Source organism: Oncorhynchus keta, chromosome 15 (genome assembly GCF_023373465.1).
Source record: "Oncorhynchus keta strain PuntledgeMale-10-30-2019 chromosome 15, Oket_V2, whole genome shotgun sequence".
NCBI classification, from domain to species: domain Eukaryota; kingdom Metazoa; phylum Chordata; class Actinopteri; order Salmoniformes; family Salmonidae; genus Oncorhynchus; species Oncorhynchus keta.
This window is the reverse complement of record NC_068435.1, coordinates 43,904,745-43,921,241: the sequence shown is the minus strand read 5'-3', so window position 1 is coordinate 43,921,241 and position 16,497 is coordinate 43,904,745. Positions and strand designations below refer to the sequence as shown.

Sequence of the window (16,497 nt, the reverse complement as noted above, 5' to 3'; positions counted from 1 at the left end):
AGAGCGTACCTGGATGTTCCACAGCGCTACTGGCAAAATAGTCTGTGGACAGATGAAACTAAAGTTGTTTGGAAGGAACACACAACACTATGTGTGGAGAAAGAAATCTGCACAGCAACATGAAAACCTCATCCCAACTGTAAAGTATGGTGGAGGGAGCCTCATGGTTTGGGGCTGCTTTGCTGCCCCAGGGCCTGGACAGCTTGCTATCAGACAGAACAATTAACTGAAGTTATTAAGACTTGTTGCAGGAGAATGTAAGGCTGTCTGTCCACGAATTGAAGCTCAACAAAAGTTGGGTGATGCAACAGGACAACGACCCAAAACACAGAAGTAAATCAACAACAGAATGACTTCAACAGAAGAAAATGCACCTTCTGGTGTGGCCCAGTCAGAGTCCTGACCTCAACCTGATTGAGATGCTGTGGCATGACCAAGAGAGCAGTTCACACCAGACATCACAAGAATATTTCTGATCTGAAACAGTTTTGTAAAGAGGAATGTTCCAAAATTCCTCCTGACCGTTGTGCAGGTCTGATCTGCAACTACAGAAAACATTTGGTTGAGGTTATTGCTGCCAAAGGAGGGTCAACCTGTTATTAAGGGATCACATACTTTTCCCACCCTGCACTGTGAATGTTTACAGTGTGTTCAATGAAAAGTATAATTGTTTGTGTTAGTTTAAGCAGACTGTTGTATATACGATCAATTTATGCAGAAATCCAGGTATTTCACATACTTTCTCTTGCCACTGTATATACACATTAGCTGCCAACATTATGATTGAAACCAGGTTTGATAGGAGTTTTACAGCAGCAATCTACAGCATTATGAATGGATTGTTTCATAAGAGTATTATTAGTACTTGGTAGTTGATTAGGATCCCTGTTAGCTTAAGCAGCTACTCTTCCTGGGGTACACAAATAGTCTGAGGAGGTGTGTGAATATTGTATATGTGAAAGTGCTGAAAAATGTTACCTACTGTAGATAATACAGCCTGCACTAGGGGACATGGTAACATAACATGGGAGGATAAGGGTGATGATAAATGTGATGAGAGGACACCCTGGTTATCAGCCCTGTGGTGGCCATTACAGACAACCAAACACACACATCAAGCAGCTATTGATGCAATTCTGCAGGGTGATTGTTTAAGGATCTACAAGCATAGCAGAACTAGCTACAGTACATCTACACACATACAAACACACAGACTAAAGCCTACAGGACTACAAGCATAGCAGAACTAGCTACAGTACATCTACACACATACAAACACATAGACTAAAGCCTACAGGACTACAAGCATAGCAGAACTAACTACTGTGATGATACCAGCATTGCAATTTTTTGTTTCCATGGCAAAAATGAAAACACGAAACAGACCAAACTCGTCGGGCCTTTAAAAACCTGCTATATGGTAATATTGTGTAGTTTTCTTGCCATGACACTAACGAGTATCGATACTGGTATCAGCCTGGTCCTAATAGCGAGCACATGTACAGTAGGTAAGTATACAAACCAAGCAGCTACAGTTCTATCCGGGTTTACAAGCACGGCAGATCCAGCTACTTAAAGTTCACTTCCTGATTTCAAGACACAGATTAAGCCAAAAGCAGGACTATTGCTTAATCTTTGTCTGGGAAACCAGTCCCTTAGAGTGAAATTCTAACACACACTAACCCTTGAGCTTGACTCTAGGTCTAGCCCATGTGTGTGGCTGGGGCCCGGAGCCTCTGTCTCAGGGGCCCATCGCTGGCCTCTCCTGCGGCCCACACTGCTGCTTCCGTATGGGGTCGTTGTTCCGTACGCGCCGGGTGTCCCGGGGGGGTCCCTACCTATGGGGAACCTCTGCTCCCACTCAGAGATGACAGAGGCTACTGAGAGACTACCAGCAGAGGAGGAGGGTGGGAGGGGGTGGCACTGAGCTGTGCTGACCTGGGGGTGGTAGCAGGAGGGAGTCTGGGAGTATTATATGAAGGCTGTAGCATCTCCAACAGTGTAGATAACATTGTAACAAATAGAACCAACACGATGCCCTATTCTACATGACAGACAAATCATATCTGTTCTACAGTAAACAAGTTTCTATCTGAACACTAATGTCACAAATGTCAGCAGCGGGAAACAGAGGACAACACATGCAGGTGGCCAGTAACAGTGAGACAGCAGAGTAATAGTACATGTGGTCTGATGACACAGCACCTGCTTAGTAGACAGACTCATACATCTTCAACCCACCATGCAACACAACAGTCCATCAACATTAGAATAGTTCCACAGTCGATATCCATTACAATAACGTCAAATCAATCATTTATAGATGGAGAGAGATGGGAGAGAGAATGACAGAGCGAGGGGAGACGGAGAGATGCGAGAGGGAGAAAGAGAGGCAGTGACAGGGTGTAACAACTCACGGGCAGTGGCGAGCGAGATCTCTTCTCAGGGGCGCGAGGCTGGTCCTTCTCCCGGGAGTTCCTCTGGGGCTTGTCTGGGGGTGGTGGGGGACGCTGCTGCTCTGAGGTGGTGCTGTTGTTGCTCTCTGATACGATGGCCTTCAGCTGCTTCAGCTTCTCATCCTTCACCCACAGCTTGTTCTGCATCTCCAGCTGCTTGGCGTTCACACGACGTTCCTGAGGTCGCAAGAGGAAGACCAATGTTAACTAGTACACAACTTCAACTAAACGGAAGTAGAACTACACTAACCACCACACCTACCGTCAACTATGTTTATGACCCACAGTCTGGGGTTAGTTAGCAGCTGAGGGACCCCCTACAGTCTGGGGTTAGTTAGCAGCTGAGGGACCCCCTACAGTCTGTGGTTAGTTAGCAGCTGAGTGACCCCCTACAGTCTGTGGTTAGTTAGCAGCTGAGTGACCCCCTACAGTCTGTGGTTAGTTAGCAGCTGAGTGACCCCCTACAGTCTGTGGTTAGTTAGCAGCTGAGTGACCCCCTACAGTCTGTGGTTAGTTAGCAGCTGAGTGACCCCTACAGTCTGTGGTTAGTTAGCAGCTGAGTGACCCCTACAGTCTGTGGTTAGTTAGCAGCTGAGTGACCCCCTACAGTCTGTGGTTAGTTAGCAGCTGAGTGACCCCCTTACAGTCTGTGGTTAGTTAGCAGCTGAGTGACCCCCTTACAGTCTGGGCTTAGTTAGCAGCTGAGTGATCCCCTTACAGTCTGTGGTTAGTTAGCAGCTGAGGGACCAGATCTACTGAAAGAGTGGAGGGAGGGCTGAGTGAGTGGAAGGAGGGCTGAGGGTAACACTCCACTTACACACTCCTTCTCCCACTGGTGTTTGGTGTCAGACACCATGCCCTGCATGCGTGCCTCCATGCGCTTCCTCTCCGACAGCTCCCGCTGCAGCTTCTGCTCACGGCTCTCCAGCTCCTGCTGCAGCGACCGCTTGTCCCCCTCATAGATATTGGTGGTCTTCTGAAGAATGTCAATCTGAGAGGGGTGGGCATAAGGCAATAAAAGGTATGTAAAAAGTTCAGGATCATTTTCAAATTAGTTCAATTAGGATGTACGAATGTATGGGCTTCAGTGATATAAAAATGTAGCTGAGGAGAGGCAGGGGGGAGGAGAGAAGAGAGATGGAGGACTGAGACTTCACCTTGTATTCCAGCATTTTGGATTTCTTCTCCAGCCGATCCATCTCATTCTTCTGGTTGAACATGATCTTGTCCTTCTCCCCTAGTTTACCCCGTTGTTCATGGATAAAGTTCTCCTTGGCCATCAGGTGGCCATCAAACTCCTGGAGCATCGATTTCAGTGTGTTGGCTGTTGGTAAAGGGGGGAAAAGGATGGAAATTAATCCATTGGTACAAATGTAACTTTAATCTTGTCCACTACAGGTAGACAATATGTTTACACTAACTAAACATTTACGTATAGCAAAACATGCCCCAAGAAAAGACAGAAACATCAAAACACAATGAGGAATTTAAATAGAGGACGTCGATGACATTTCAAATGACAGGAGACTAAATGTGCAGCTCTAAAGCCGTAGTATTTTATTAGGATCCCCTTCAGACGTCGCTGAAGCAGCAGCTACTCTTCCTGGAGTCAACACAGAACATGACATAATACAGAACATTAACAGACAACTACAGTACATACATTTAAAATAAATAGAGGTCCTATACTGACAAAAGACCCTTAATTAGGTCTATAGTGGCCTGGTCCGTACCAGTTTTGGTGTACTGCTCAGTGATCATCTGGCGGATGCGGTGCCTCCTCTCCAGCACCTCTATGAGGCGGGGCAGGATCTGCTCATCGGTGGGGTCCACCAACTCACAGGCAGGCAGGGCCGGCAGGCTGTCCAGGAGCTGGTTCAGCACCGAACCATCCTCTGGAAGATCAGTGAAGAACAGATTAACTTGACTTAACATTAGTGCTGGCTGAGGTGGTCACATTAGACGGTTCTAGCATGACCCATGTACAATCAGATGGTTTAAAATGAGATGTGAAAGCCCTCCTGCTTTGTAGCTAGCTAGCAAGATCTCTCTCTCTCTGTGTGATTATGTGTGTGTACATACCAATGTTGTTGGATCCCCCAGGGCGCTCCTCCTGGCGTCGTGACAACTCGTCTCTGAAGGCCTGGTTTCGGTGTCTCCGCCCCGCCGCCAGGCTGCAAATGGGCCTGTCCACCGGCCGCGCCACCTCAACCTCCTGGGTCAACTCCGCAAAGCGCATGACCAACTGAAGGAACACACACACACACACACACACACACACACACACACACACACACACACACACATACATCTGGTTGATATTTTAATTTCTTAGGGCTGTTATTGGGATCTAACTCAGATCAGTTACCATGGTTTCTTAGGGCTGTTATTGGGATCTAACTCAGATCAGTTACCATGGATTCTTAGGGCTGTTATTGGGATCTAACTCAGATCAGTTTGGGGGCTGTTATTGGGATCTAATTTCAGATCAGTTACCATGGTTTCTTAGGGCTGTTATTGGGATCTAACTCAGATCAGTTACCATGGTTTCTTAGGGCTGTTATTGGGATCTAACTCAGATCAGTTACCATGGTTTCTTAGGGCTGTTATTGGGATCTAACTCAGATCAGTTACCATGGTTTCTTAGGGCTGTTATTGGGATCTAACTCAGATCAGTTACCATGGTTTCTTCATAGTCGTCAGCTTTAGGGTTGACACACACAACCATGCGGACTTTCCCTTCACCGTCAAAATAGTTCTTGAACAGATGAGTGACTTTAGAGTCTCTGTAAGGAACCATCTGAAACAAAAACACACAGTATCATTGTGTTACTTTATGACATAATATCAGTGCTCGACTCATCTGGTCTACAGTTTTATCAAGTACACAAGAGATTCATTGAAAATGACCAACCCGGTTTGTTCCACACATCTGGTTCTCTCGGAGGACTTCTATACAGGTGCGTAAGGTCATCAGGGACTGGTTGATGTTTCCTGGGGAAAGAGTGGAGATGCCAGGTACAGATGGGTGCATGTTGTGAAGTCAGTAGGTCAGTACTAGTCTTGGTACCAGTCTGTTTAGCCATGATTCCACTCCTGTCATGCTAAACATGTGGCATATGACACAGAGCACAAGGAGTGGAATGTTAGCTAAACAGACTGGTCCCCAGGCTAGGTCAGTGGTGCTGTTAGACAAACAGAATGTTAGCTAAACAGACTGGTCCCCAGGCTAGGTCAGTGATGCTGTTAGACAAACAGAATGTTAGCTAAACAGACTGGTCCCCAGGCTAGGTCAGTGGTGCTGTTAGACAAACAGAATGTTAGCTAAACAGACTGGTCCCCAGGCTAGGTCTGTGGTGCTGTTAGACAAACAGAATGTTAGCTAAACAGACTGGTCCCCAGGCTAGGTCAGTGGTGCTGTTAGACAAACAGAATGTTAGCTAAACAGACTGGTCCCCGGGCTAGCTCAGTGATGCTGTTAGACAAACAGAATGTTAGCTAAACAGACTGGTCCCCAGGCTAGGTCAGTGGTGCTGTTAGACAAACAGAATGTTAGCTAAACAGACTGGTCCCCAGGCTAGGTCAGTGGTGCTGTTAGACAAACAGAATGTTAGCTAAACAGACTGGTCCCCAGGCTAGGTCAGTGGTGCTGTTAGACAAACAGAATGTTAGCTAAACAGACTGGTCCCCAGGCTAGGTCAGTGGTGCTGTTAGACAAACAGAATGTTAGCTAAACAGACAGGTCCCCAGGCTAGGTCAGTGATGCTGTTAGACAAGCAGAATGTTAGCTAAACAGACTGGTCCCCAGGCTAGGTCAGTGGTGCTGTTAGACAAACAGAATGTTAGCTGAACAGACTGGTCCACAGGCTAGGTCAGTGGTGCTGTTAGACAAACAGAATGTTAGCTAAACAGACTGGTCCCCAGGCTAGGTCAGTGATGCTGTTAGACAAACAGAATGTTAGCTAAACAGACTGGTCCCCAGGCTAGGTCAGTGGTGCTGTTAGACAAACAGAATGTTAGCTAAACAGACTGGTCCCCAGGCTAGGTCAGTGGTGCTGTTAGACAAACAGAATGTTAGCTAAACAGACTGGTCCCCAGGCTAGGTCAGTGATGCTGTTAGACAAACAGAATGTTAGCTAAACAGACTGGTCCCCAGGCTAGGTCAGTGATGCTGTTAGACAAACAGAATGTTAGCTAAACAGACTGGTCCCCAGGCTAGGTCAGTGGTGCTGTTAGACAAACAGAATGTTAGCTAAACAGACTGGTCCCCAGGCTAGGTCAGTGGTGCTGTTAGACAAACAGAATGTTAGCTAAACAGACTGGTCCCCAGGCTAGGTCAGTGATGCTGTTAGACAAACAGAATGTTAGCTAAACAGACTGGTCCCCAGGCTAGGTCAGTGGTGCTGTTAGACAAACAGAATGTTAGCTAAACAGACTGGTCCCCAGGCTAGGTCAGTGGTGCTGTTAGACAAACAGAATGTTAGCTAAACAGACTGGTCCCCAGGCTAGGTCAGTGATGCTGTTAGACAAACAGAATGTTAGCTAAACAGACTGGTCCCCAGGCTAGGTCAGTGGTGCTGTTAGACAAACAGAATGTTAGCTAAACAGACTGGTCCCCAGGCTAGGTCAGTGATGCTGTTAGACAAACAGAATGTTAGCTAAACAGACTGGTCCCCAGGCTAGGTCAGTGGTGCTGTTAGACAAACAGAATGTTAGCTAAACAGACTGGTCCCCAGGCTAGGTCAGTGGTGCTGTTAGACAAACAGAATGTTAGCTAAACAGACTGGTCCCCAGGCTAGCTCAGTGATGCTGTTAGACAAACAGAATGTTAGCTAAACAGACTGGTCCCCAGGCTAGGTCAGTGGTGCTGTTAGACAAACAGAATGTTAGCTAAACAGACTGGTCCCCAGGCTAGGTCAGTGGTGCTGTTAGACAAACAGAATGTTAGCTAAACAGACTGGTCCCCAGGCTAGGTCAGTGATGCTGTTAGACAAACAGAATGTTAGCTAAACAGACTGGTCCCCAGGCTAGGTCTGTGGTGCTGTTAGACAAACAGAATGTTAGCTAAACAGACTGGTCCCCAGGCTAGGTCAGTGGTGCTGTTAGACAAACAGAATGTTAGCTAAACAGACTGGTCCCCAGGCTAGGTCAGTGGTGCTGTTAGACAAACAGAATGTTAGCTAAACAGACTGGTCCACAGGCTAGGTCAGTGGTGCTATTAGACAAACAGAATGTTAGCTAAACAGACTGGCCCCCAGGCTAGGTCAGTGATGCTGTTAGACAAACAGAAAAGTAAAGGATTTTTCTATGGGTCCTACGTTCTCAGCTCACCTGCTTCCCGGAGGCGGCTGCCCTCTGCTTTAGTCCTGCTGGTGCGTTCACTCCCTGCCAGGTCCACCAGACACAGCTGGCTAACAGTCACCTGGTTCTTGTCCTGTAACACAGCCAGGCTATCAGAGGCTAGGCTATCAGAGGCTAGGCTATCAGAGCTAGCACTGGTTGACGTCCATGTGGTCCAGTGATAGCCGTTAGCATGCCTGCTCTGCATTGGGTCTTCTAGTGAAACATACATAAGCTAACACAGCGTCTACTAGTGACGGAGCAACAGATATATATTGTGCTAGTTCACATAGTAATTATAGGATGTTTGTGTTGGTTTGTTATCTTAAGGTTAGGTCAAGGCAGGGATGGAGTGTACACCAAAGCCACTGAGCCCAGGCTAGTACTGGTCACACCAGGCTGGTAGAACATTCTCCCAACTAGCCTCCAGGCTAGAGACATTTTGTATTTTCAGATATCGCATGGCACAGATATTAAACCCAGGTTACTAAAAAATGCGGTGTACTAGCCTGGCTGGCCAGTGCCCAAAATCCTTGTTCCCTCCCTGGGTCAAGATAGTAGATTTAGCCTTCACTTCTATATGAAGAACTGTATCGGCAAGATCTAAAGATGCAAGGTTCAAGTCACCTGCAGAATGTGGTCTCCATCTGCGTCCAGCGGAGCTTGTGCCAGTTTGACAATGAACACACTGTGAGAGCGACTGGACTCGCGGTTCAGCTGAGTATCGGCAATCCTCCTTTTCTTTTGGCCTGGACAGAAGTAAATACTGTAGACTAACACAGAGGGGGAAAAAATAGTTTTTCTTCAAAAGAAATGCCTAAAATCCCACTCACCCCGCCAAAACACTTCGAAGGCTTCCACTGTGGACTTCACTCGACCTCTGTGCATCCCGACACATACATGTTGTGGTTCTGGTCCTCACGTAAAATCTTTGATTGAGGCGGTCTGCAACCGTGGAGAGCAACAATACGGTTAACCACCACACAGCCTACAACAAATAAACTAGACTTATAACCACAAGCAAATAGTCAACATGACAATGTTAAAACAACGGTTATGACTGTTCAAAACAGTCAAGGGGTAAAAGACATGCATTATGTCAAGCTTCCCAGCCGCAGCACAGATCAGTTTCCCCACAGCCATTCAGGGACGTGTGAACACCAACCTCATGATAATCAGCAGGTTAAAAACACTACCTCTACAAAGGCAACCAGAGACAGAGGGACAAAAGCAATACGACATGTTGAAATGTATATACTCTATAATAACACCACATACCATACGCATTATATGCAGGGTTCTAGATTGGGAGGGATGATGGGAGGGATGATGGGAGATTGGGGGATGATGGTACCATACGCATTATATGCAGGGTTCTAAATTGGGAGGGGATGATGGACCATATGCATTATATGCAGGGTTCTAGATTGGGATGGGGATGATGGGAGGGGATGATGGTACCATATGCATTATATGCAGGGTTCTAGATTGGGAGGGGATGATGGTACCATACGCATTATATGCAGGGTTCTAGATTGGGAGGGGATGATGGTAACATACGCATTATATGCAGGGTTCTAGATTGGGAGGGGATGATGGTACCATACGTATTATATGCAGGGTTCTAGATTGGGAGGGGATGATGGACCATGTTTTTCTACTTTTAAACTGTATACACTTAGCCTGGGACCAGATATATGAAACTGTTTCAAAGGTGAAACAAAGCTAGTTGATCAGTGAGGTCCCAGGCTAGTTTCACACTGACCACGTACATCAACTCAGGGTTCTGTAGAGGTGTGCCTCCACCAGGTCGCCTAACAAACACAAAACATTTCACATCTCCAACCTACAATACATCTTACATTGACTGGTGCATTCTGAACACTAAAATTAACTGTAGAAGATACAAATGACAGGAAAGACGTGGGGTAGGACCACTCTGGCAGAATGATTTACTGGTCTCCCTTTACATATCTTTTTAATTAAATTACACAAAAATACATAACTACTGGTAACACAAAGCCTAGACTTACTTGGGTCGTATGGGGTCTATTGGCGTGTCTTCCAGCAGATCGTAGATGTAGTTATTGTATATTTCTATGTAGGATACAAACACACTGTAGCAGCTGTCCTCGTCAACTCCCTCACATTTGCAAGCCTCCTCTGGACTGATCATGTCTGCGAACTCTGGGTCAGGTTTTTGCCTGAAGGACAGAACCAACACGAAACCTCAGTCTCAAACCAGCTTCAACAATCAAGAAAGTGCCATTTCCAGTATAATTTCAACAGGTTGTCTTGATGTCATCCAAATAGTCTCTGAAACACTGAAGTCAATGCATGAAAGATGTCAATAACCTAGCATCTAATTACATCTGAGGGTGATCACAAATGTGTGCAGGAAACATGTTTGGCTTATAAAACCCATGCATACTTTGAGGACGGTGTTTTGGGCACGGTGGACTGTTGATTTGATTCTCTCTTCTGTCTCTCCAGGAGAGCGTCCACCTGACCTTGGATCTCCATGCCATTCTTGTCGTCTGTCCTAAACACCTGCAAGATTGAACATTTGAAAGCTAGACGTATAGGGATTAGCGCTCAATTTAACATTTGGAGAACCTGAAATTCAAATATTAAAATAATATTGGCTTTTTTGCACATATTTGCTGTTGAATAAAAAGGCCAACTCAAAGTTAAGTCTCTCACAAGCACTTGATTGGCTAGTGTACCAACACATTCAGTTCAATGTATACATCTCTGATGAAAAGACAAGGACAAAAGCATACAATGATGCTCTGTAGGAACAGAGTTGTACACCCAGAGATATGACAGAAAATAAGTCTTACAAATCTCTTGGCCTGTAATGGACCGATGCTGTTGAATAGCATGTCCAGAGAGCGGGGGAGGAGACCACCTTCTCCTGGAGAGCCTGTCATGGTAAACGTCTTTCCACTGCCTGTGACGCCATAAGTGAAAAGCAATCCTATGGACAGCAAAGAAAAACAAAAATCGCCGCTCAACACCCTGTCGAAAACGAATACTTTAAAAACGTATGCGTTATTATAAATAAATGAGCAGTTTCGCTCACTTACCATTCTTGCAGTGAATGAGGTCATCCACAAGTGGTTTGGCAACATCCTCAAACAACTCTATTTGGGAGGTTTGAATTCCAAACACTTTTTTGAAGGAGTACTGAGTCTGAAAGAAAGCACATTCATTATGAGATGACATAGAGAGACGGTCTGTGAAAGAAAGCACGTTCATGATGAGATGACATAGAGAGACGGCCTATGAAAGAAAGCACGTTCATGATGAGATGACATAGAGAGACGGTCTGTGAAAGAAAGCACGTTCATGATGAGATGACATAGAGAGACGGTCTGTGAAAGAAAGCACGTTCATGATGAGATGACATCATAGAGAGACGGTCTGTGAAAGAACACATTCATTATGAGATGACATCATAGAGAGAAGGTCTGTGAAAGAAAGCACGCTCATGATGAGATGACAGAGAGACGGTCTGTGAAAGAACATCATTATGAGATGACATAGAGAGACGGTCTGTGAAAGAAAGCACGTTCATGATGAGATGACATAGAGAGACGGTCTGTGAAAGAAAGCACGTTCATGATGAGATGACATAGAGAGACGGTCTGTGAAAGAAAGCACGTTCATTATGAGATGACATCATAGAGAGACGGCCTATGAAAGAACACGTTCATGATGAGATGACATCATAGAGAGACTGTCTATGAAAGAAAACATTCATTATGAGATGACATCATAGAGACGGTTTGTGAAAGAACACATTCATGATGAGATGACATAGAGAGACTGTCTGTGAAAGAACACATTCATGATGAGATGACATAGAGAGACTGTCTGTGAAAGAACACATTCATGATGAGATGACATAGAGAGACTGTCTGTGAAAGAACACATTCATTATGAGATGACATCATAGAGAGACGGTCTGTGAAAGAACACATTCATTATGAGATGACATCATAGAGAGACGGTCTGTGAAAGAACACATTCATTATGAGATGACATCATAGAGAGAAGGTCTGTGAAAGAAAGCACGTTCATGATGAGATGACATAGAGAGACGGTCTGTGAAAGAAAGCACGTTCATGATGAGATGACATAGAGAGACGGTCTGTGAAAGAAAGCACGTTCATGATGAGATGACATAGAGAGACGGTCTGTGAAAGAAAGCACGTTCATGATGAGATGACATAGAGAGACGGTCTGTGAAAGAAAGCACGTTCATTATGAGATGACATCATAGAGAGACGGCCTATGAAAGAACACGTTCATGATGAGATGACATCATAGAGAGACTGTCTATGAAAGAAAACATTCATTATGAGATGACATCATAGAGAGATGAAAGAACACATTCATGATGAGATGACATAGAGAGACTGTCTGTGAAAGAACACATTCATGATGAGATGACATAGAGAGACTGTCTGTGAAAGAACACATTCATTATGAGATGACATCATAGAGAGACCGTCTATGAAAGAACACATTCATGATGAGATGACATCATAGAGAGACTGTCTATGAAAGAACACATTCATGATGAGATGACATCATAGAGAGACGGTCTATGAAAGAACACATTCATGATGAGATGACACAGGAAGACACATCATAGAGAGAGATGTAATGTAGCTAGCTGTGTTACACCTGTACCTCTTTGTATTCCCCATTGCGGTTGGCTTTGATGCCATCAGGAGCATGCAGCTGAATGGTGCTGCTGCTGATCATTTCAATACAACACTCCTCATCTGTAGCTCCTAAAGGGCGGATACGGCAGTACACCTGCACACAGCAAATCACCATACTGTAAAACGTGTCATTCATCAGCTACGTATACATTATTTAGTCATTATCAACTTGCTTTTAGCAACTATTAATTGAAGTGACAGCTGACAGTGACCAACTTACACCAACTGGGTCTTTTTGTGTGTGGGATGTTTTCTTCAGGGGTGGCCTCCGTGGAGTTTTGCCCTTTCTGTGAAATTAATGAGGGGCATTTAGAGGTAGAGTAGCTACAGTACATTTACACAGTGATGGACTTGGCTGAAAAAAACACTGCAACAAGACATGGCTAGCATAACTAACACATAGTTAGCTACAAATCCAGAAGACAGCAGATCCGACATGCTTGCTTATAGTTGCACTAGGGTCAGACAGGGTTCCTGTATAGATGAACATTTCAGTTAGTGCTAAACACAGCTGCTAGAATCCTGACTAGAACCAAAAAAACGGGATCATATTACTCCAGTGCTAAGCCTCTCTACACTGGCTTCCTGTCAAGGCTAGGGCTGATGTCAAGGTTTTACTGCTAACCTACAAAGCAGTACATGGGCTTGCTCCTACCTATCTTTCCGATTTGGTCCTGCCACACAGTCACAAGACTCAGGCCTCCCTACTGTCCCTAGAACATCTAAGCAAACAGCTGGAGGCAGGGCTTTCTCCTATAGAGATCCATTTTTATGGAATGGTCTGCCTATTCATTGTGAGAGACACAGACTCCATCTCAACCTTTAAGTCGTTATCGAAGACCCACCTCTTCAGTAGGTTCTATGACTGAGTGTAGTCTGGCCCAGGAGCGAAGGTGAACAGAAAAGCACTGGAGCAACGAACCGCACTTGCTGTCTCTGTCTGGCCGGTTCTCCTCTCTCCACTGGGATTCTCTGCATCAAACCTTAGTGGTGTGGGGGCTGTGCCTTGTCAAAGTGGGGGGTTATATCCTGCCTGTTTGGCCGAGCCCGCGGGTATCGTCGGACGGGCCACAGTGTCTCCCGACCCCTCCGGTCTCAGCCTCCCATATTTATGCTGCAATAGTTTGTGTCGGGAGGCTAGGGTCAGTCTGTTATATCGGGAGTATTTCTCCTGTCTGAATTTAAGTGTGCTCTCTCTAATCCTCTCTCGGAGGACCTGAGCCCTAGGACCATGCCTCAGGACTACCTGACCCGATGACTCCTTGCTGTCAGAGACCTGACCAGGTGGTGCCAGAATAACAACCTCTCCTTCAAAGTAACCAAGACTAAGGAGATTATTGTGGACTACAGGAAAAGGAGAACCAAGCACGTCCTCAATCTCATCGATGGGGCTGTAGTGGAGCAGGTTGAGAGCTTCAAGTTCCTTGGTGTCGACATCAACAAACTAGAATGGTCCAAACACACCAAGACAGTCGTGAAGAGGGCACGTCAATGCCTATTCCCCCTCAGGAAACTAAAAAGATATGGCATGGGTCCTGAGATCCTCAAAAAGGTTCTACAGCTGCAACATTGGTTGGATCACTGCCTGGTACGGCAATTGCTCGGCCTCTGACCGCAAGGCACTACAGAGGGTAGTGTGTACAGCCCAGTACATCACTGGAGCTAAGCTGCCTGCCATCCAGGACCTCTACACCAGGCTGGGTTTGAGGAAGGCCCTAACAATTGTCAAAGACCCCAGCCATAAACTGTTCTCTAGGACAAAAAGGCTTTTCAACAGTTTTTACCCCTTAGCCATAAGACTCCTGAACAGGTAATCAAATGGCTACCCAGACTATTTGCATTGTTTGCCCCCAACCCCTCTTTTTACACTGCTGCTACTCTGTTTATCATATATGCATAGTCACGTTAACTATACATTCATGTACATACTACCTCAATTGGGCCAACCAACCAGTGCTCCCACACATTGGCTAACCAGGCTATCTGCATTGTGTCCCGCCACCCACCAACCCCTCTTTTACATATTGCTACTCTCATCATATATACATAGTCACTTTAACCATATCTACATACTACCTCAATTAGCCTGACTAACCGGTGTCTGTATGTAGCCTCGCTACTGTATATAGCCTGTCTATTTACTGTTTCATTTCTTTACTTAACTATTGTTCAATACAGTTTTTGCACTATTGGTTAGAGCCTCTAAGCAAGCATTTCACTGTAAGGTCTACACCGGTTGTATTCTGCGCACGTGACAAATAAACGTTGATTTGTCCCCAGTCCACCTGGTCATGCTGCTGCTCCCAGACCTGCTGTTATCAAATGTCTAGAGACAGCAGGAGCGGTAGAGATGATTGTATATATATTTTTTAAACCTTTATTTAACCAGGTAGGCTGGTTGAGAACAAGTTTACAACTGCGACCTGGCCGCAGTTGTAAAGCAGTGCCACAAAAAATAGAGTTACACATGGAATAAACAAACGTACAGTCAATAATACAATAGACAAAATCTATATACAGTGTGTGGAAATGAGATAAGATTAGGGAGGTAAGACAATAAATAGGCCATAGTGACGAAGTAATTACATTTTAGCAATTAAACACTGGAGCGATAGATACTCTGAATGATCGGTTATGAAAAGCCATCTGACATTTACTCCTGAGGTGCTGACCTGTTGCACCCTCTACAACCACTGTGATTATTATTATTTGACCCAGATGGTCATTTATGAACATTTGAACATCTTGGCCATGTTCTGTTATAATCTCCACCAGGTACAGCGCTCCAGGTTTCTTCATTAGGTTTTGGCCTTTCTAGGGAGTTTTTCCTAGCCACTGCTTCTACATCTGCATGGCTTGCTGTTTGGGGTTTTAGGCTGGTTTTTGTACAGCACTTTGTGACATAATCTGATGTAAAAAGGGGCTTTATAAATACATTTGATTGATTGACCATGGAGTCAGCGCCAGATGTTTCTCGGAAAACTGTCCGTTTCGTTTTCATGCTAGGTAGCAGAAGCCACAGCAGTCATTTTGGACTGGCAGTGTCAGCCAATCAAATCCTTTTCTTGTTCAACTTGACATGCCATAATGGCCGATGTGGCTACTACTAGCTAGCATTAGGACAGATGGCAGTTTACTTCAAACTAACCGTTGTTCAATTTTATCCGTGTAACTATTGGGATAATCGGATAATTCGGAGTACAAGGTATTTCTTCATTCCTGCATTGAGGTACCTTTCCGATATATCTTACCCTGTTTCCTAGTGCATTAAGCTACACAGTTAGCCTGTCAGACCCTGGTGCAGCTGTAAGCAAGCGGGTCGGATCTGCTGGCTACAAAATCAGCCCACCCTTCAGAAAAGTATACATGTTCAAGTCAACCTTGCAAACTGGCGTCTCAATTTATTGTGTTGGCTAACGTCTATGCATTGTTGGAGTAGCTTGCTAAACTGGCGAACATTACATTCGACATGATCCTTAGATATCACGCCATTGTGGCTAGTTAGTTATCAATGCAGGTTATCTGCCGGTTTAGTTAGCTAGAAGGCTAAAATGCTAACTGCTGGCTACCTTGTTCGCTATCGTTATTAAACTCCTTACGAATGAAAACGTTACACAATAGTATTGTACTTACGCAGGTCTTTGCATGTTTAATGTTGCCTTTATCTTTCCCCGTAAGTTCGATGAGCTTCGTCAGTTTTTGAAAATTCCCTCTCGTGTGACGTCACGTAAGTGTTGGTGGTTTTGCGCCAATAAAAACGCAGACAGCTTACTCATTACGCGAAGGAAGCCCCGCCCCCACATTTGTGTCGCCCCAAAGTACCTTCTTATCTGCCCTGACCGAACATATAGGATCAGCTGAGTGTGTGCTGCACACTTCTGCATTATATGTTGGGAATAAAACTAAGCATATTTTCAATAATCATTCAATAAAAAATAATGTGTACAATGTCTTTTTCAAGAATA

The 16,497-nt window shown here is 45.1% G+C and overlaps 1 pseudogene; it reads right to left on the bottom strand.

The window, feature by feature from the left end:
* Positions 1-1,633: 1,633 nt before the first annotated feature.
* LOC118379141 (kinesin-like protein KIF23) lies at positions 1,634-16,251 on the bottom strand (annotated as a pseudogene).
* Between the last annotated feature and the right edge of the window lie 246 nt (positions 16,252-16,497).